We start from the raw sequence: 22800 nt of genomic DNA, 5'->3' as shown, positions 1-22800 counted from the left end.
GAAGTTAGTCTCTTCTAGCCCGGGTGGACAACCTGGGCTAGAAGATTCAAGAAAGCTTAATTCATCTGTCTGGAATCCCAGTGTTCTCCCACATGGCCTCTTCATATAGCTAGCTGGGGATTCTTTATTGCATGGTTGTCTCAAGGTAGTCATTCTTCTTACAACAGGGCAGACTTCCCAGAGACTACGTAAGTGCCCGCCGCCAGGCCTCTTAAAGATTAGTCACATATAAAATTGAAACAGTCATTTTTGCCACATTCTTTTGGAAAAGCAAGGCCAACTCATATTTAAAGGTAGAGATAAAGACTCCACATCTTGAGGGGAAAAGGGAAGGATTAATATTGATCATCTTCAGTCACTATTTACCATGATAAGTAAAAGCTATGCAAAGTTTATATTTTAATGACATTAATAATTCTCTATTTTCATAGCTAAATATTAACTTCAAGAATCAGAAGTTTCTATTTGGAGATTAGTAATAAAACCAGAGAGATAAATTGAAGGAATCACTGGTAAGATCATAGAAGTAGAGCTTAGGCTCATTCAGTCAATGATCTGTTTCACCTATACCCCATTTATATATATATAAAAAGCTACTCTTAATAGATGGACAATGGGTTTATACTTTTGCATTCAAATAGTTTTGAAAAATAATGAAAGGTATTATAATTGTCCTCTTAAAGAATGAGAATGTATATTAAAGTCTGGGATAAAAAAAAAAAAAACAACTATTTTATAGAAATTCTAGTGATTTCCCTATGTGCCCCTTATTGTTGCCTTCTTAAGAAGCCTGGAATAATTTATGAATCTCACTTGCAATAATGAATTATTATGAAATGGCATTTAGGGCCATCTCTGGATATGATATTCTAATTTTTTCTTCATTGTACAAAACCTAGGTTGACCGTAAGGCTAAGTTTCCATCAGAAGGAAACAAAACGTTTAGAACAGGTATGTTTACCCTGGATGGATTTCCGTGAGCCTCTGAACTGTGGAAATTGTATGCAAATTTTTTGCATATTACAATTTTTTCTGGTAGATGGTTAGATGGTTCATAGATTTCAGTTTTTTACCACAAAATATCTGGAGACCCCCCAAATGGTCTTATTGTCCAGAGTCAGAAAAATTATGTTTAAGCCCTGATCTGAACAAATCATTTGATCAATCTTAACCAATTTTCTCGTTTGTCAAATGGGAATAATAACACTACCTGCCCTATTCTGCTTCAAAACCAATGCTGTGAACATCACTTGAGTTATCACTTGTCAAATCACTATTTAAATTTTAGTTATTTTTGGACAACAAAGATTTTAAATTATGAATCTTCTCCAGGAATGCTGAATAACAATAACAGCTAACATTTACTGACAACTTGTTCTGTGTCAATAGGTCTTTTAAGTGCTTTAAAAGTAGTATCTACTTTAGTCCTTGCAGCAACACTTTGAGATAGATTTTATTACAATTTCCACTTTACTGATGAGAAAACTGAGGGATAAAAATTTTATGTGTTGCTCCATAATAATTCAATGTGGTAGGCCTTATTATTATTTCTTTAATATTTGAGGCGTCTCCCTTCAGAATTCTACGTCTCCACTTTTTTTAATTTAAATATGGCCGTTTGACTTGCTTTATTCAATAAAATGTAAGCAAACGTAAGGTTTGCTACTTCTGAGTAAAAGCTTTAAGAACCAGTGTAAATTCCACCATGTTCTCTTTTACCTGCTTCTGTGATCATGGAGGATGTGTCAAGAAGGAATCTCTGTTAGCCTGGGTCGGGAATGAAAAAGATGTGAAGAGTGCAGCGAATTAAAATAAAATAGGGGCTTTTTCCCTGTCATGCTGCCCCGGCATCTCAGCCCCTGTGGTTAGGTCTCTCAGTGGCCACCCCTGACACCTGCTGATACAAGATAAACAGCTTCTGCCTCTCTTGCCATGTCCTGCCCAAGTTCATGCCCCCGAAAAAGTCAAATACAAACTCCCAAACCCCATCTCGCTTGACCAAACACTATATAGCTCCACCTGTGTAATCCTGAGGTTCACTGTAACCTCTTTCTGCCACCTGCTTGGTTAAGCCTTAGCTCCTGACATGTTTCCTGTGTGACTCCTCTCAGTTCCGGGAGCTGCGAGTGCTGACAAACTTTCCTTTCATACATCTCTGGTGTCCCCGCTCCTTGCTGCACCTGACTATCCATATAAAGTTCCTCTCAATTCACAGAAGCTTCTTGCCAACCCATGTAGTTGAATTTAACGTGAATGAGAAATAAATGTAGTTATTTTAAGCCAATAAAAATGTGGGATTTATTCGCTATCACAGAAAAATTTACCTTTCCTGACAGGTCCTCAAAAAGTAGTAGAGCTAGGATTAGAGCCTTAGAGCCACACCAGTCTTGCTTGGAAGCCTGAGCTTTTAACTGTTCTGCTGTATTGCCTTTTTTAATTTTACAAATGATCATTAAAACAAAACAAAACAAAAAAACACCAACATGCACACTCTTTCACTAACTTCTCAAGTTTTTTGAGAAAGCATTTGATTGTTCTCTTGAGAGGACATTTTGTTCTATACAGTGCTTGTTTGCAGAGAACACTGACTAACTGTGAGCCTGACAGACTTCTTCAAAGGGCTATTTTGAAGTTTGGGAAAACCTCCAACACTGGAATGGGAAATCTGGTTAGGTGTTGAAACTATTTATGCAAAGATCACTGAGGGATATAAGAAAGGCGTTTAGACCATAGGCTATCTGTAGAACCTCCACTATTAAACTGACACTTCCCTGTTAAAAAACTAAAATAAATAAAACTTAGAAAAAAACTTAAGTACATAAAATTTTTATTTAATATTTTTGTAAAAGTACTTATATGACTTTATTTCATTCTACTTGTATCCTTGCCCTATTATCTGAAGGAATTGAGATTGTCAACAACACTTTTTACTGAACTAAAGTGGCTAAAATCTGCTTTGATAAGGAGGAAAATGGTGGTGGTGATGAGGAGGATAGCAGCTAACATTTGTTAGAAGTTTACTGTATGTCTGGGACTCAGTTAAGTGATTTTCATTATTGCAACCATGTTAGGTATATGTGATTACAGCCTCCATTTTACAGAGGGGGAACTTGCTTAATAGAGAAGTGTGCAGGAATCAGAACCCAGGAAACTGACTTCAGAACTATTGGGCTTAATCACCCTATTATATTTGTCCAGTGCAACTAAGACAAACTCTGAGGCTTTCTCGGATAAAGATTTCCTAAAGTTGCTGTATCATAGATTGAATTGAGGTTGGTGATCATTAATTTTATGCTTCAACTGGGCCAGGTTATGCTGTCTGGTTGTTTGGTCAAATACTGTCCTATTGTGGAGGTATTTTATAGATAGGATTAGCAACCACGATCAGTTGACTAAGTAAAGGAGATTACAGTCATCCAATCAGTTGGAGCTCTTAAAAATGAGAATTGAGGTTTCCAAGAATCAGAAGGGATTCTGCCTCAAGTCTACACACTTCACACCTCCCTGGCCTCTCCTGCAAAGTGACTCAAGACTTCAGCATCGCTCTACCCAGAATTTTCAGCCTCCGACCTGCCATACAGAATTCCCATTTGTCAGCACCCACAAATGCCTGGGCCAATTTCTTATGTCTCTTAATCTATATTTATATCTATATCCATATCTACATCTGTGTGTGTTTGTGTGTGAGTATACATGTATCGTGCTGGTTCTGTTTTTCTGGAGAAACCTGACAAGTACAAGTTCCTACTTCAGAAACTCATTTCTATTATTTCCAATTAGAACAGGCAAAATTGCAATAAAAAATGGGCAGAGTTGGGTGACCCCCATTTAAAAGAGGATCAAGAGCTAAAGTCAAGATTCCCCCCTCCAGAGACACACCACTTTTGCATTTAGAGCAAATTTGTTTGTTTTTTAATTTGTATTTTGTTGGTTTATTTTACCTCTAAGTTGAGAATTGTACAGTAGTGGTCTCCAAGGTGTTCATATAACATAGAACATAATTCTTCCAAAAATAAATTGATCTGGGGTAACCATCAGAAATCAGTTTTATCTACAACAGGAGGTGGGTGAGTGAAGACATCGCAGTGAGTTAAGGAAGAGAGGAGCAAAAAAAAAAAGGGAGGGCTGAAGAGAAGGGAAATACAATTTCTCGAAATTCTACATCTTTGATTTATTTCTTTTATTCCTTTCAGTTTTATAAACCTAAGTTTAAGGCCAACCAAGCATTTGCCTAATTATGTGGAGAAATAACAAATGCAGCCCTAAACTGTAGTTAGTGGACATTTAAATGTTTACTTTATTACCATGTATATAGTCTTGTGTGCAAGGTGCATCACCTTTGGAAAATAAATATCACCCTGAATTGTCTTTGCTCAGTAGCTTTCTTTTTCTCTAGAAATTATTTGTGAAAATAGCATATTATTTATAACTAAAGTTATGTGTATCAGTATTTTTCTTTTTTCCTTGTAGTGTCTGAGGGGTGTGCTTACCTTTGTAAAAAAGAGGTGTTAAAAAAGTCTACACAACTGGATTTGAAAGCATTAATTTAGCTAAATCAGGACAATGCAGAGATAGTATTGTCATAGCCACATCGTGGCTTAGCTTTGCTCTCTGATGTCTTTCGTATATTCTTAGTTGCCATGGCTTCCTGCCTATCCTGCTCATGACAAGCATTCAAAGCAGAAATACTGTAGGAGGATGGCTTGTCTGAGAACACACACCATTAAGGCCTTTATTTCTGGCTCACCAACAGTTTTCAGCGAAGCATAACGAATGAATGGTCAAACAACAATACTTACCTTTCTTCTTTTTTTGTCCATGTCAAGACTCTTTAATCTGGCATGTATAAATTACATAGGGTGGCTTTTCTGTTTCGAATGTGTTGTCAAATCAGTGCGCCTCCTAGAGGACTTTGATAACCATAACAGCATTTCCAGCCCTTGTTGAGCCTCCTAATGTAATTTGGATCTACATAGTTTATCTAGGACCCACAATATTTTATTAAACTTAATAGTTTCTCGAGTACATGAGTCACTTTACTGCTTGCATGGCAATTCCAATGTCAATAGTTGTTTTAAACAGAAAGGTCTATAAATATGTTGTCCATTCAGTAGCCATGAGCCATGAGTGGATTTTTGAATTAAAATTGAATAAAATGCATGCCCCATTAGCCAGAATGTTGCATTATTCAGAGCTGGTCTCAAAAACAACGATAAAACTTGTGAGATATATATTAATCTTGTTAACATTTTAAATTAAACACTTTATATTATCCAGAGTATCAGCCATTTATATTTATAAAATGTTTCTTTGTTTTAAAATATTTCCTTGTTGATTTGAAACATATTTTAAGTCTTCAAATCCCATGTTCTACTCTGACAGTTAGTCGTTTGACTATAAGTAGATTTTTTTCTTAGCCTTTCTCCAGAGAGCGCAAAATCCTTTGAACTGGAAATAACAAGCAGGCAAAGCCATTTTTGATTACTGAGATCTTCCTTTTTTTTTTCTTTTAATGCGATTTTATTGAGATATATTCACACATCATACAATCCATCCAAAGTATACAATCAATAGTTCACAGCATCATCACATAGTTGTGCATTCATCACTACAATCAATTTTCCTACATTTTCATTACTCCAGGAAAAAAAGGGAGAGAGAGAGAGAGAACACCGAAAAACCCCACATTTTTTATCCTCCCCATCATTGATCATTGCTGTGGTATATTTGTTACTGTTGATGAAAGAATATTAAGATATTACTGTTAACTATAGTCCCTCGTTTGCAATAAGTGTGTTTTTTTCCCCTTATTTCACTCTATTATTAACTCCTTGTAATAGTTTCAGACATTTGTTCTAGTTCATTGAGGAAACTTTTTATTTTGGGGCTGTTAATCACAGTCACGATCCACCACAAGATTTACTGAGTTATGCATCCCATGTTTTAACCTCTGGCTTTCCTTCTGGTGATAGATATGACTCTAACCTTCCCCTATGAACCACAGTCACACACAATTCAGCACTGTTAATTATACTCATCATAATATGCTACCATCACCTCTGTCCATTTCCACTCATTTAACCTAGTTAAAAATTCTGCACATCTTAAGCAAATGCTCTACATTCTCTAGCCTCATTCTATCCCCTGGTAACCTATATTCTATATTCTAGATCCATGAATTTGCATAGTATAATTAGTTCATATTAGGGAGGAAAGCTCCCATTTTAACCCAACTAAAATCAGCTTTGTTCTCATTCACATGCCATTATCCCCTAAGGACATTTCCAGAAAATATGGCCTTATATCACCCAATATTTTAATATTACATATATTTATATTCTCTCCTATCACACTTGTTCTCTGAAATTTATGAATGCTATATATATAAAGATATACATGTATATTCCCTTCTTTTGTCTTCAATAATAGTGTGACCATCATAAAAAATTTACCATTGTATTTAAAAATACAACTTAAATGTCCTCTAATACACTGTAAAAAGTTATACCTAATTATTTGCCAAAATTTTGTATTTTTATATAATCCATTGATTAAGGTATAGTCACATGCAATGTGAGCCAAACACATTTTTTTATTCATTGTTGTTTTATGAATGAGAAAGAGAAACAACAGCAAGAAATATCTTGACGTTTGGAGTTGGGTTCAACCTACCTGCATAATTTATAGTTTTAAAGATAGAATTCTGTTATGTCTTACTGCCTATATAGCAAACTTTTACTTTTTAAATATGTAAAAGTCATTATTTCCATTGCGGAATCTTAGCTTAAAATATTACGCAACTGAGAATTTATCTTCCAATCTTGATGAGATTGGTATACCTTAATAAATTTACTTTCAGGTTGTTACATATTAATTTCCAATGGAAATCAGAGCTTCAGTCACGCAAGAGCCTTAAACAGACATGTTTATATAGATAGATAGAGATAGAGATAGAGATAGAGATAGGGAGATATATATAAAGATATGTAGTGGATGTTATGATATGTTGCCCAAAGCCCCCATCAGGACTTGCAGTCTTATTCTCCCAACTACAGGAGATGCTAGCAGAGAGCACTCAACACTCAACACAACCCCCTACAAGAATTACCTTGGCTCAAGAGGGCCTTCTTGTCAAAATTCATATCCCCTTTCCAGGATAGCCCATAGTGAATGATTGAGTGATACAGAGATATAACAGATTCATCCCCTCTCTCTAATTTGGAAAATCTCTGAAAAGCAATCCATCCTCAGGGTTCCCTGTGGAGTGAATTGTGCCTTTCTTGAGCCAACTAACCCAGATTCTCCCTCTACCCTGTCCTACCTGTCCTGCTTTCTTCCCTTCTCCACAAGTGGCGATCTCAAGAGCACTTCCTTATAAACTCCGTGGGTGCTGACATCTGTCTCAGAGTCCACTTCCCGAGGAAGCTAATCTCTATCAATGAATACATGTATCCACATTTCCGTCAAATTTGAAATTCATACAGGTGCTACCTCTTGTAAATTTAGTTGGGTTACTCCACAAACCTCAGTTCCCTAATTCATAAAATAGAGCTATTAACCCTACCTAAGAGGGTAATTGGGAGGATTAAATGAGATGATGCTTCTAAAACAGTTAACCCAATACCTGGCAAATAGAAAGCACTTAGTATCAATAGTTATTTAAGACAAATTTTGACTTATCCTCCCACATATAGAAAATAATATTTATGACTGAATTGTGCCATCTTTTCATGAGCTAAATAACTGCTAGATAAATTACCAGTTATCAGGTAAATTCTCTGTTTTGGTTGGGTAAAACCTAAGATCCCCATATACCAGTTTTTGTGTCTATACTTCAAGCATCATAGTACCTTATTTGGAGTCTAAAAAAGCCTGACATTTCCACTGATTAAGTGACATTGAAAAAATCCTCGAGAAAAAAATTGCATAACAGTGTGTAATTTACATGTCTCAGTGAAAACCAATGTTATGTTTAGATTACAGCACAGATAACATTATAGCAGAATAATCAAACCAAATGAATCATGACTAAAAATCTGACTGCCAGAAGTCATCATGCTGATATCACAGACCTCACATACTTTCTTCTTTCATCTTGTTGCAACATCAGATGTCTTCTGCTCTTTAATAGGTATGCTTTGGACTCTGTTTCTGTTTTTGTAACAATTGCTATGATATAATACATTTCTTGTGAGTAATGAGCCTTAAATTAAATCACTCTTTAAAAGAAGAATCTACAAACAAGGACAACTGTTTCTAATAAATTTATTTACAAGTAAATAATGTGCAATTTGTTGCTTGTTAGAACACTGGAAATTATGGTCATGTTTTGTGTAAATTATAATTAGCCAATACTTTTAGTAGGATACACAGGCAGAGGAGTACTACCAAATTTGGGCTCCATAATCTAAGTTTATTCTCTCCTTGACTTTAAAAAGAATGGAAGATCTATCTTCTATTCAAAAAAATCAAATAAAATAACTTAGCACATTCTCTTCATGTTTGGGTACATCAGTTCTGATTCATGACAAGCAGTACAAACAGAATCTGTAAAAAGGACTCATTTGGAATCTACTAACTAAAGAATCATGATAAATATTCTATTCTAATATGTTTTTCATTAATAATATTTTGGCCAAAAACTCTAGTGTTTTTAAAAAAAGAACAAAGTTTATTTTTAAAATATGATAAAATATTTTTGCAATTTAGAAAATAAAAGTAAATGCAGCCTATAATCTTAGGAAGGAGAGCTTTTCTTATATGTTCTATGATTTATTTCATCTATAGCCTTTAGTGCTTAGATCCTTTCCCTTTTTAATCTCTTAGAGCTTTCTTTCTCACAGGCTTCCTTTGATTTGCAATCAGAAGCATCAACTGCCTGTATCAAAATTAAATTCCAAATCACATAATGACCACCAAAAGAGCAAAATTTGGATTATTATCATCAGTTAACATTTATTGAGCATCCACAGAGATCTGTGTACTCCTACAATCTGAACTTTCTCTTTAGTTTTTTTTTAATTATTCAATTTAACTGAGATATATTCACATACCATGCAGTCATACAAAGCGTACAGTCAGTTCACAGTACCATCATACAGTCATGTGTCCATCACCAAAATCAATTTTTAAACCTTTTCATTACCACACACACAAAAGTAATGAGAATAAAAATTAAAGTGAAAAAGAACAATTAAAGTAAAAAAGAATAGTGGGTGGGTGCCTTTTTTTTTTTTTTTTTGCCCCCATTTTTCTGCTCATCCATCCATACACTGGACGAAGGGGAGTGTGGTCCATATGGCTGTCCCAGTCACATTGTCACCCCTCATAAGCTACATTGGTGTACAATCATCTTCAAGATTCAAGGGTTCTGGGTTGCAATTTGATAGTTTCAGGTATTTACTGCTAGCTATTCCAAGTCATTAGAACCTAAAAAGGGTTATCTATACTGTGCATAAGAGTGCCCACCAGAGTGACCTCTCAGCTCCTTTTGGAATCTCTCAGCCACTGCAGCTTATTTCATTTCATTTCACATCCCCCTTTTGGTCAAGAAGGTGTTTCTCTTTAGTTTTAAGATCTTCTCAGACCTTATTCCTGGGTCATAATGGAGACATTAAAAAAAAAAAAAAAACTACAAAACTTTACAATCAAAAAATCATTTTAATATACAGTGGAAAAACATTTTGGTCTTGTTATGCACGGTTGAACGAGAACTTGGCAATAATTTAGGACCAAGTATGTTCTGGGTGTATAATTTCCAGTCTTCATGAAACTGACACCAAAGCAATTTCTGTGCTTCCGAGCACATAGTTGGTTCCCTTACATTGTTTTGTGTTCCTCCTTCTCTTCTATAACTCTCTCCCACATATACCCAACATTTCCTCCTTTTTATCCCTTCTTTGCATCCATGTTACTGCCTCCATCTTCTAAGTGAAATCTTGGGTAAGAGTGGTCTGCTAGGCACTTAGTCCCACACTCAACATGGTGAATTTCTCCTAGTCCCATTTTCCTGAATCATCCTGCCCAGCAGAGAGCAAACTTGCATCCTCTTCTTTTTCTGAGCTGGGATAAGCAGAGGTGTGATAATGAGCTGGCAGAAGTCACTTGCCTGTAACTCCACTGTGTTTTCAACTGCTCCTTGGTGGGTCCATTACCAATTCAGGCAGCTTGGTGTAAGGAGAAATGGAGCAGAATTGGAAACAAAACTCACACTATCTATTTATTGTGGGCTTAAACAAGCCACTTACCCTTTCTGACTTCCATTTCATTATCTATAAAATAGTGCTAATGATTCCTGCCACACAGACCACTCTGTGAATCAAATAATACACTGTGTGCAAATGCAGGTGGGAGGTTAGTAGAGTAACTTTTTAAGCCAGGCTTAAAAGTCAATCCGGTCACATTTGAAACTTGCTAGTTTCAAACTGCTTTTACTCTAATACCTTGGGCAGGTACTCTGAGTCTCAGTTTATGCCTCTGTAAATGGGGATAACATTAGCACCTAATTCACAAAGTAGTGATGATAAGTAAGTAAGATAATATCAGTGAATTGTTGTGCACCATGTGTGGCACACAATCATTAACCAATAATGTTAGTTCTTGCTAATCAGAATCAAAGTACAGCACAAAAATCAGCCAGAAACATTTCAATTTGATAGCTAGATGAATTTTTTTTAAATGGTACTGACAAATGGGGAAGAAACCAGGGAATAATAGGCATGTTTGCTTCATTCACTTACCTGGCATTAACATGTTTTCTCCCTGGCCATGCTTTAGCGAACCAGACAGATAAGTTACTGTCCTTATGGAGGTTTCATTCTGGTGATTGTGCTGAAGGCTTGGAAGGCATGAGAATGGATGTTTCAACAAGAAGGGAGATTGATCTCTGCATTTGAAGCTGTGTGAACATAACAAAATGATCTATTCAGAAAATATTCTGCAGGCAGTAGCAACAGAAGGGGAACTGTCAACTGAGAAATAACAAACTAAGCTGCAAGGCGATAATGGCATTTATTTGAGGTCTCAGAATTGCAATTCGGGGAGCACAGATTCAGGTAGCAACCCAAATCATGTCCCGTCTTAGCATTTCCAAGCAAGGATTTTTAAAGGAAAAAAGAAGATTAGACAAGTTTGTTTGTGATTGGTGGATATTTGGGGTACTCTAATTGTCCTTTGGGTTAGATAGTTAACTGAGTTCTTTATCATGTGGTTGGTTTATGGTGTCCAGATGTCCTTAGAGTTTTGAGGAACATTGTTACTTGAGGTTTTGCAGACTTTGATGAGTTTGCAGTATCTGGCTGAGATCTGCCTAAGAGTAACCTCCATAATGACTTCCTGATTCCACTTTCAATCTCCTAGCCAAAGAAGTGCTATTTTGTTTTGTTTCTTTTAACAGAACCATGGAGAGTGGCCTCTGAACTGACACGCACAGAATTTTAAAATTTGTACATGAGTGCATGTTTTATTATTTTCTGGATTTTATTTCTCATATATGTGAAAGTCTTTTTACTTAAATATGATTTTGTAAATTTATTTTTCTGGGAGAGGATAGGAAATAATGGTCAAACTGCAGGGAAGATACAAGCTGACATCATAACAGGACTCTCCCAGGATGGAGTACTGGGAAAATATGCGATAAGTTGTTACTGAGAAAGGGCTCACTGCCTGATGTGCACAGGGGTCAGTACTATGACATCAGGATTTTGAGAAAAGAAAGAACTTTAATGCAAGGTCGACTGGCATGGAGTGAGGTGGCCAGGCTCAAATCTGTCTGCCCTATCTGAGAATTAAGGAAGGCATGAGAATGGGAGGTGAGAGTGGGGAGGTTTGATTTGGCACAGTCCAATTGGTTTTTATAGAGTTGTCCATATGTGATCGAAGGGATTTTCAGTCAGATTTTCCTAATGGAAGGACCTCTTGCATTTGATTTGCTTCTGATGTCTCCCTGTCCTCATAATCTTGGTTCTGAGGGAGATGACCTCTGTTCTCAAAGGTCATCTGAGGGGCAAGAATCAGTGTTTACTGGGGATGCTCAGGTTATATGACCTGCAAACTCAGAAAAAAAAAGATTACAGGAACAGAGGACATCACCCCTGTGCCAGTTTGGATGTTTTATGGCCCCCAAACACCATGTTCTTCGATGCAATCATGTGGGGGCAGATGTATTAGTGTTGATTAGGTTGAAATTCTTTGAGTGTTTCCATGGAGATGTGACTCAGTCAATTGTGAGTGAAACATTTGATTGGATAATTTCAATGGAGATATGGAACCCACCCATTTCGGGTGGGTGTTAATTGGATAACTGGAGTCATATAAAGGGGTTCACAGACAGAAGGACCTCAGAGCAATTGAGAGTGACATTTGGAAGAGGAGCTGCAGGTAAGAGAGGACAAAATGCCCCAAGAGCAACATTTTGAAGAACGCCATTTTGAAATGGGGAGCAAGTGGATGCCAGCCACATGCCTTCCCAGCTAACAGAGGTTTTTCTGGATGCCATCGGCCATCCTTCAGTGAAGGTACTTTATTGTTGATGCCTTACCTTGGACACTTTATGGACTCAAGACTGTAACTTTGTAAACAAATAAACCCCCTTTATCAAAGCCAATCCATTTCTGGTGTTTTGCAAAATGGCAGCATTAGCAAACTGGAAAACCCCCAAAACTGTTTTTTCCTGCCCACAGTTTCAAAGTGATAGAACAAGCATGGAAGCCTTTGCCTGATGCAGTCAGGTACCTATTATTCAGGGACTTTGGGAGGGGCGTTGGTGGTAGAGAGCAGGAAGAATTTGGGATTACCTTTATTTGAAGTTTACTCAATAGGAATTCCTCAGGACTGAGACAAATAGCTGTATTATGCAAAGTTTAGAAGGCAGGATACTGGAGAAAAGCAGAGAAGTTAGCTTTACTATCTCCCAAACTTTCAACAAGGGTTTAGAGAACAGAAATTTCTGAGAAAAAAGAAGTCTCTACATGATGATCAAGTAGAGAGAAAGTTAAAAAAAAAAAAAAACTTTCTTTTTTTTGATGAGCTAATCTGATAAAAATAAATTTTATATAGGGCGTAGGAAATAGAGGCAGTGGCTTGGAATGGCTAGAGTCGTGCTGTGCAAGGAGAAAAGAAAGCTGGTAGGACCCATGGAAATTGACCAGCTTCGAGCTACTAATGAGCCAGAGGGCATCTCACCTCTACCTGAAATTCTTTCTATTGTTACAATTTATTGTAGTAGAAGAAGGAAAAATTGAGTATTGAGAAAGAAAAAAAGGAAATAGTACAAACATTCACATACTAACTCTCACACCTAACCTTTACACACTTAACCACCTTACCAACAGTAGTAACAACAGAATAGGATGATTACAACAAGTCTTCCATCTTAATAAAAAATTTAGACAGTGAGGTATGAAGAAGCTACTAGAAAAAACATTGATAGCAACTGGAATTGGAAAATCTCAAGCCTTTTGGGGGGTTAACAGTAGAACTGTTGAAAGATTGATTTTGCCTGATGGTACATCAAACAGTTTTTGAAAAAGTATGGTCATTCTGACTGGCTTTTAGGAAACATGATTGTGAACTTTGGCAAAAACCAACCAAGTCCCAATAAACAGTTTATTTTGGATTAATAAACTGAGGCACACACAGTTGAAGTGCTGCCCATTCCAGGGTCAATCTCTCTCTTAAGCATGAATGGTATCACGGTTGGTGAGCATACCAATAGAGAGAAGAGAAAAGCCATCCTTGAGAGACCTCAACTAACAGTAATTTTCAGACCATCATTTTATTTGCCACAGACTTCCCAAGTTTCCCTGCATGGCAAAAGTTATGGATAACCTGAGTCTGAGCCTTTTTGAATATGAAATAGACAAGAAACCAGTGTTCTCCCACTCCTCCATATGCACAATTTGCTCTCAGACTAATCAACAGTCCTCTTGGAGGGGATTATTGAAGCCAAAGACAGAAGACTCTGGGATAGAGGGATGAGGGTTCTGAGTACAGAGAGTTTTACATCATATTCCCTAATGCCAGAGGAATGGAAAGGAAGGGTGAAGGAAAAGCCACATACTGGGAGCTTGTTCTCTCTTCTTGAATGGGAAGTGTGCTAAACAACCTGGAATATTTAGGAGACGTTTTATTGAACAATTCAGAAGGCCCAAAGGCCTGTGAACAGTGATTTAATTTACAGTATTAAGGAACCATTAATTAGTGGAACTGTATCTAGTAACAATAGTGTCATGAGAATGACATTTGCCAGTTGTAAAACTGGGCGATTACCAGCCATCATTTCACCAATTTCTTCTCTACTTTGTTCTATAAAGAGCTAGATTGTAACATCTTCCTCATCATCACAAAACATCATCCAAATTAACAAGGGCAAATTAACAAGGGCTTAATGTTGCATGACACCATAACAAAAGAAGGTATGAAGTCCCCAGGACTGTCTTAGGTATGTCTTTGGGCAACCAGCAGGAACACTGGACAAAATGCCTGTGGTTAACTCTGCTCTAAAAATAATTTTAGAGCTTCAGGTATTTTTATTTAAGACAGAAAGCTCCTACTTTCTCTGAGAGGTACAAGAAACCGTGTTGATGATGAAACATTATAAGAAGTGTCCTAGCAGGGAGAAAGCATTATACTTCAAAATGATCAAAACAGTGAGAATCCACAGGATGGCAAATACACTGCAGCACAATAGAACAAGCTAAACCTACAGATCAGGCATACACTGAAGTGTGGGAATCCAAAGAAAGCTAATATAAAGTTTCACTGCACCAGAGGACATAATTCATTCCAACAAAAGTAGTATTCTGAATAATAGGGATAACATTAAGGTAAAGCATAATTACATGGGTGGATACCTTGCGCTACAAATCCTGCAGAGCCATCTAGTTCTTCTGTGATGCACATTAAATTTACTATGGAGAATGTCTTCCTCACAAATAAATATACAACCAGAGTGCAGAAAAAGAAGACACAATATATTTCAACATATTGTCCCACATATATGTTCAACAATATCACAAGAGTATTGAAATATTCAGTCTTTCTCTGCCTCTGTATCTGGGAAATGACTAGGTTACTTAAGGCAGCATTAAACACTTTAATATTAGGAGGTGACAAGGGATGAATATGTCTTTGTTGAACTCATTTAATATGGTAATGAAAAATGCATCGCTCTAGATAACATCTGTGAAGTAATATAAAAGTTCACAAAGTGACTAAAGCCGATGATAAAAAGATTTATTTTTATTCCAAAATGTTGAAGTTACTATTAAGCAGCCTCTTTTTTTCTACACAGAATTATAATTATTGGCTATCATAAAAAGATAAATGGGAACTAAGCTGGACAATTATTCCTAGTGACTGACCAAACATTCTTGTCATCCTATCAGGCCACCATTAAATAATGACAATGTGTTTTCTCAAGGAAGTTGGAAATGATGACAACAGGTTAATAATGATTTATTTGACCCATGGATTATATATTTAACCTACAGTTATATGTTCCCACATTTATTACAAACTCAAATAACAATAAGAAAGCAAGAGTAAGTTGCAAGACTTTAAAGTAAGCCCATTATATTTTAAGGTAATTTTATAATATACAAACATTAAGCTGATGGCCCTTAGCTGCTCTCATGGTATAATAAGAATATATTCAATCTTTCTTATCATGAAGAAAATACTGTTTTCAGATCAATTCATGTATCAGGCTGCCAATCTATCTTTCTTGTTTCATCAATTACAACCGACTTGGGTTAGTAGCCTACAATTAGTTCTATCACTTCCTTTTCACTGGTACCCTTTTCAGCCATTTGACATTTGATTTTCATTTCAACAACTCTGATTAATTTGCCTCCTAAAAAATCATCAATGTCTTATTAGATATTAAGTCAAGTGTCTCTTTTGTGACTTCATCTGCTTCGTGCCACCATAGCACTCACCATTCACCACTAGCCTCTATTTTGGCTTCTATAACTCAAATCTATCCTAGTATTTATCTTAACTCATTGTAAGCCACATGCTTGATTCCTTCAGTTAATCCTCTCTCTCCAGGTACATTTTAAATTTATTTATGTCTCTTTCCACTCTCATCCATAAACTCTTCCACGGCATGTCCATCCCTCTTACGACTTCATAGTTAGGCTGTTGCGAGTGACTTTCAAATATACATTGTTTCCCTTCTGAGCTCCATGCTCCAATTACCTGAAGAATGTGCAGGTACCACAATCTCTTTATGTCTCAAGGAGAACTCAGCATTTTATCCTACAGACCTGAATTCTTTTTCTTAGTTGATGGTATTAAAATGTTCTCAATTGTTTAAATTCAAACATTGGACATCGTCAATGAGTCCTTCCTTTCTTATAGCTCCCATTTCCAGTACCCTAATTTATATGCCCATTACCTTTGTGTAATAATATTATTCTAACTGGATACCACAATTCTCAACCATCCTTCCTGGTTTTGTCAAAGTTTTCTTTCTAAAAACCTAGAGCTGACAGTGTCACACCTCTACTCAAAACTCAAATTCAGTGCAGAGCAAAGATGGAATCTCCCCGACTTCCGTCATCTGACTTCAGTTAATATTGCTTTATTTCCTCAAAGCATTGATTTCAGTGTTTCTTGCTTTTCAGCATTGTCATGCTAACTATTATCTTTTCTGCTGGCTTTTGCTTTCTGGAACACCTTTAACTTTATATATCTCCATAAAAATTCTCCCCACGGCTCAGCTTTCAGGGATCAGGTTTCAAAGCTTAGCTCAAAAATATTACTAGGGAAAGGATTACATTAAACCTCTCCCTCCATGTCTTTCTGTATCCATTTCTTTATACCCAATTTATGTCCTCAGTAAAGTAATAGCATTAGAATATTACAAATTGAATGGGTTTAAGTTCACACTAAATTGTGACCTATTCAAGGACAAGATTGACTTTGAATTCCGATCACTTATCACCTAATGGTAGGTAGCAAGTACTCAATATATATATTTAAATGTGTACATGAATGAATTGGTTCTAGTTTTATCACTGCAGTTAAGAAATTAGATAAGCAATAGATTATATAATGTTAAATAGTTATCTAGTTAGCTAATATACTATAATACTTTACTACCTATTATCTGTATTACCATTTACACTTCCACTTTATCTCATTGACTTTCCACACCTCTGCTCAGTATCATTTGTTTCTCCAGTGATTGGTCCATGTCTCTGAGATAGTTACAATTGAGCCTCCCAATGAGCAAGGAGGCAAAGGGTAGTAGCGTTGCTTGCATCAATTTTAATAAATACATGAAGTCACTTAAACAACTAGCATGCACATCATGGCACTTGAGATTATTATTCAGTGGAAATTTGAACAAAATTGTATTTTTATTCCCAATATATCAGGGAAAATAAGAAAAAATAAAATTAAAATGCTATGTGGCCAAACTGTATGATTTAAAGCATGTTTTATAATTTTGCCTTGAAGTACAAGTTTCTTCCAAAATGTGTATCTTGCCTTGTTCACTAACTGGTATTTTAGGTGCCTTCCCAGAAAGGATAGAAGTGTTATTACAGTGAGTGGTAAACCATATGGCAACTCTACTTAGTGTTATCTATTCTTGAATTACTTTTCTCCATGATACATTGTTTTTTCTTCTGTAATTGTTCAGCATTTCAGCAGTGTATGTCTGAGGTATGTGAAAAAGTCAGTGTGTGAGAGGGTGGCTGTCTCTGTACATTATAAGTCTGCATTTATTACACAGATGTCGATCATGCTGTCATCCCACCGAGGCATGCCAACTTAAATTTTCCCTGTTTCCATTTTTTATGTAAGGAAAGTGTATTATGCAAAATGAAGAATTGACAGCCAAGAGGTAAATACTGCTAATTGTCAGTTGATGACATCATGAAAGCCTGCACATGTGAATATATGTATTGTTTATTATATGACAGTCTATTAGCTGATAGAGCAGCCTTCTGAAGAGGAGTAGCAAGAGTCGAACTATACTCTGATTTCTTGCAAGCAAGATTCTGTAGGAAAACAAAAATTGATGGCATGCAAATTTTTCCCACATTATTTATGGGAAGTTTTCCAAATTTTAATAATATAACCCAAGATTATTAATAAATTATCACATTAACACACTTTAAAGAAACAGATTAATTTTTAGAGGGAGTATATTTCACAAAAAAAATATTAAACTATAGTAATCACCATGAGGGATTAAAAGGATGAAGATGATATGATTCTTGTGTCCCATGAGTTTGCAACTCAGAGAATTAAAATACCTGAAGAAATATGTTTTATAAATAACTATAAAAATGCTTAGCTAATATTCACCCATATTTTCCTTTAATTTTGGGGTATTTTCAGTGTCATTACATTTAGAGATGCTTATCAGATGTACAGTATTAGGATACTTCTTGAAATAAATACATAATGATTTACAAATTCTTAATAGAAACATGTTCAGATCTTTTTCTGTGTTTTTGGTTTAATTCTGTTGCTCTGTTTATCATCTGTAGCACTAGTATCATACTCTCTTAAATTATTTAAAGTTTAGAATGTATTTTATTATCTGGCCTTGAAGTCCTTAATCACTTTTCTTTTACAATATTGTTTTATTTGGATTTCACATGTGTTTCTTCCCATGTAAGACATTTTTATCAATTGAAATTGCATGACTGTGAAGATAATACTGTTCTGCTTATCAATTGGTGTATAACAAATGACCCCAAACCACGGTGGCTTAAAATGACAAACATTTTATCCCACTCCATTGTTTTGAGGGTCAAGAATTTGGCCACAGATTGACGAGGCACTTCTGTTCCACATTGCATTGACAGGGGTCACGCAGTTATATTGACTGGACTGTTGACTGGTCTGTTCTAGAGAGTCCAAGACAGTTTCATTTACATAATTAATGCTCTGGTCAAGGTTGGCTGGAAAGCTCCTTTCCATTTACTTTCAGGGCATCTCCTGTGGTCTCTTTGCCAGGGTTGTTGACTATGGCCACCTTAGGGTTCCTGAGACAAAGGCTGAATCATCCAGCTGCTTCAAAGGTAAGCCTGGAACTAGCCAAGAGTCACTTCTTCTATACTCTATTGGTCAAAGCAGGTATAGGCCAGCCAAGATTCAAAGGGGAAAGAAGCTATATCCCATCTCCTGATAAAAGAAGTGGCAAAAACTTTTTGTCCATCATTAATCCACCATAGTTGGCCCTCTGCCCATAAAGTATATGCATTCTTCTAACATGTCAAATACACTTACCATTTCCCAAGAGTCCCAAACTCTGATCCCATTACAGCCCCAGACCCAAGTTGAATGTCTCATTGTCTCAATTGGGTTTGGGAACAGATGAAAGTTCATGGGTGTGGTTTCTCAAGTTGTGCTCTCTACCTGGACATCACTGAACTAAGGAAATAAGTTACTGCCCTTCACCCCCAACACACAACACACAATAATGAAATATCAATAGGATAACTTCTACAAACCCTTCTGTTCAAAAAGGAGGAAATGGGTGGTACATAGCAGACACTAGTCCATAGAATTCTGAAATCCTTCAAGGGACATAGCACTAGTTCCTTGATTCATACCCATTATTACTTTCTGGCAATGATTCTCTTTTGTCATTGAATCAATGGGATCTTGATTCCTTTCTCTAAGTTGTTATTTCTTTCCGTAAGAAATGGCTGACCTGTGTTTAAACTTCATACAGTTTTCAGCCTGCTTCTTGCCCACTGAAGTTTAAAGTTTCCAAAAACGTATTTTACTTTATATTGTTTCTGTCCTGTTTACTACAATTGGGTAGTACTTCCTTCAAAACAATTCATTAAAAAAATATTCCGTGAGTTTCTTTTCCTGTGAATCTTAGCAGAATTCACTCTATTATACAAAACACACTCCCACATTTTTTTCCCTAGACAGGTCCTTTTGTACGTGGAGCTGAAAATCAAAGTGGTATAATAGTACTCCTGAGATTCTTGAGAAAATATTTATCTAGTTGAAAAAGTCTATGAGATATGTCCTTAAGATTCTTCTAGCCCCTCTTATCTAGTGGAGAGGGCAAAAGAGTCACAATCTTAAGATTCTTAGAAGCCCAACTAGGCATGCTCTAAATCCTTCTGAAATCTCAAGAAAGTATCTTATTGCTACACCCTTCACCGCTAAAACCCTGTATTTTATCTTTACCCGGAGGCTATTTCTTACTTTAAGAATATTGTACTGGCTGAAAGACTGTCCTGAACTTTCTATATATCTTCTTATTTCTGCTTGAAAATTGAACATATCCATATTTAAATTCATCTTGCTTATCTTGCATTATATCATAAAGCTCTAGAAGAAGCCGTAGGCACTTTCAGCACTGCACCTGGAAATCTCTTTAGTCAGAGAAAGTACTTTCCTATTTTCCACATTACTGCACACAATTTTATCTTTTTCTTCTGTCACTACGTACTTGAGGTCCCTTTTCTCCAGTCTCCGACAGCATTTTTCTCACTATCCTTGAGGCACTTGAGGTCATTCCTGCTTTATCATTCTCCTTGAACCTCTTCCAGCTACCACTTAACACTGAATCAGTACTGCATGTTTTAGGTTTTCATTAAGAGAACATCCCACTTCCAGGTCTCAAATTCTGTTCTGCATAATATGTTGCTATATAACAAACTCCTCAAAATTTAAAATGACCATTTTATTGTATCTCATGATTTCAGATATGGCTTGATTGGGCAATTCCTCTGCACCCAGGGAAACAGCTGGCAGTTGGGCTGGTCTGTAAGTTTCAAGAGAGCTTCACTCACATACATGGAGCCTTGCTGGGATGATGGGAGACTGGACTCAACTGGCGCCTCTCTCACTACCCCTGTACTTTCAAGGTCTCTGCATGAGGTTTCAAGCACTATAGTAATACTTTTATGAAAGATCCCAGTTCCAAGAGTGGAAGCTGACAGACCTCTTAACAGCTAGGCCTGGGAGGGAAAAGAGTCATAGGCCAGCCCAGAACCAAGAAGAAGGGAAATAGGCACCACCTTCTATTGAGAGGAATAGCAAATAATTTGCAGTTATTGTATATGCCATAAATTGTCCTCGTGATTTCGAGTCTTCACATCCAGGAGCAGGGCATGCTTAGTGCTCCATGGATTCAAATCTTCATTTCTAACTTTCATTACTCTTTGGTGTATTCCTTCATATAGGCCTTCATATCGCTCATTGAGTTACCTTGTAGGTGTTATCAAAGATTACTTGAGATGAATACTCAAAAATAGGACTGTTTAAATAATGAAATTTGAAGAGTTTGTCTATCTTAACTCCAAAAGATCAAAATAATGAAAAAAGACATTTTCCTATATAAGACAGGGTACATAATTTAGGATATAAGATGGGGCTGAACTTCAGTGAATATACATTTCTGCAGTCACACTAGATGTTAAAATATTAAAACACTTCCACAAATTGGTTCTGTTTACAGTGCTCATAGTCTCCACTCAATTTCTCACCATTACCCTCTCCTTGTCGTAACAAATCCCAGCCTCTTTACCTGCCCCAGAATTAAAGTGTTAATGCTTGGCACAGTTGGTAATTTCAGGACACACTTCCAACATCAAGGCCAGCTCCTTTCTAATTGGTTTGTACCCACGACATTCCAATTCACTGTTATTAATATCACCCTTGACAAGGACAGAGTTATGGTTTAAACTAATAAATAAAATGGTTTAAGAGCTGTACTCTATTCTGTATATAGTAAGTAGATCTGATAAGAGACAAATATTGATGGCCCCAGAGCCTCATTCCCTTCACCATTTTGGTGATTAGCCAAGAGCTGGCTAAGCTGAAGTAACGTGACCATCTCTGGCTGGAAAGACTTCTCCCAGGGCTCAATATACAGGCCAAGCTGCCCACTATGCACATTCTAGCACTGTTCCTGGATCAAAGATCACATGTGTATTTGTCAGGGTTTTCCAGAGAAACAGAATCAACACTATGCACATTTATAAAGAAATTTCTTTTAGGGAATTGGCTCACAAAGTTGTGGCAGGCTGGAACAGACAGGATTTTATGCTGCAGTCTTAAGGCAGAATTTCTTCTGCAGGAAACCGGTTTTTGCTCTTAAGGCATTCAGCTGTTTGGATAAGGGCCACCCTTATTTTCTCCTTTACTTAAAGTCAAATGATTGGAGATGTTAAATACATCTAGAAAATGCCTTTGCAGCAACACATAGATTAGTGCTTGATTAGATACCTGGGTACTATAGTCTAGGCAAGTTGACCTGTAAGAGTAACTACCAGTCTGTGATAATGAGAAACTAAGAAGGCTATTAGGCTGAAAACTTATAATTCAGTAGAGTGATGTGGGGATGTTTTTTCTTGCTCTTTCCCTTGGAGTGTTCTGGTTACATGCCCAGACTTCTGACCAGGACTGGCCCCTTTCTACTGAATGCATGGCCATGCTACACATACAGAGCATTATGCCCCTCAACAGTGTGAAAAAATCGGAATTCAGGGCATTCTCTGCTTGTAAATTATCCCTGCCCAACAAATCTTTATACCTATACTCTGTAGCAATGGTGGTATGTGTCTGTGATAACACTCTTGTACAAAAATATCATTCCATTAAAGAATAAATTTTGAATAGTCCATCATTTTTGCATTATTTGGGTTTTTGAAATAATTGGGTTTACCTGAAAATGGAAAAAATAGCACATTACATGAAAAACTGAAATTATTAGAGTTAAGCAGAAATGAAGCATTTGCTCTACCAGTCCTTACACAAAGACTCTCAACATCACAAAAGACACTGATTTTCATTAAAAAATGAAAAGAA

This window comes from Choloepus didactylus, chromosome 12 (genome assembly GCF_015220235.1).
Source record: "Choloepus didactylus isolate mChoDid1 chromosome 12, mChoDid1.pri, whole genome shotgun sequence".
In the NCBI taxonomy this organism is placed as follows: domain Eukaryota; kingdom Metazoa; phylum Chordata; class Mammalia; order Pilosa; family Megalonychidae; genus Choloepus; species Choloepus didactylus.
Note: the sequence above shows the minus strand (reverse complement) of the source record.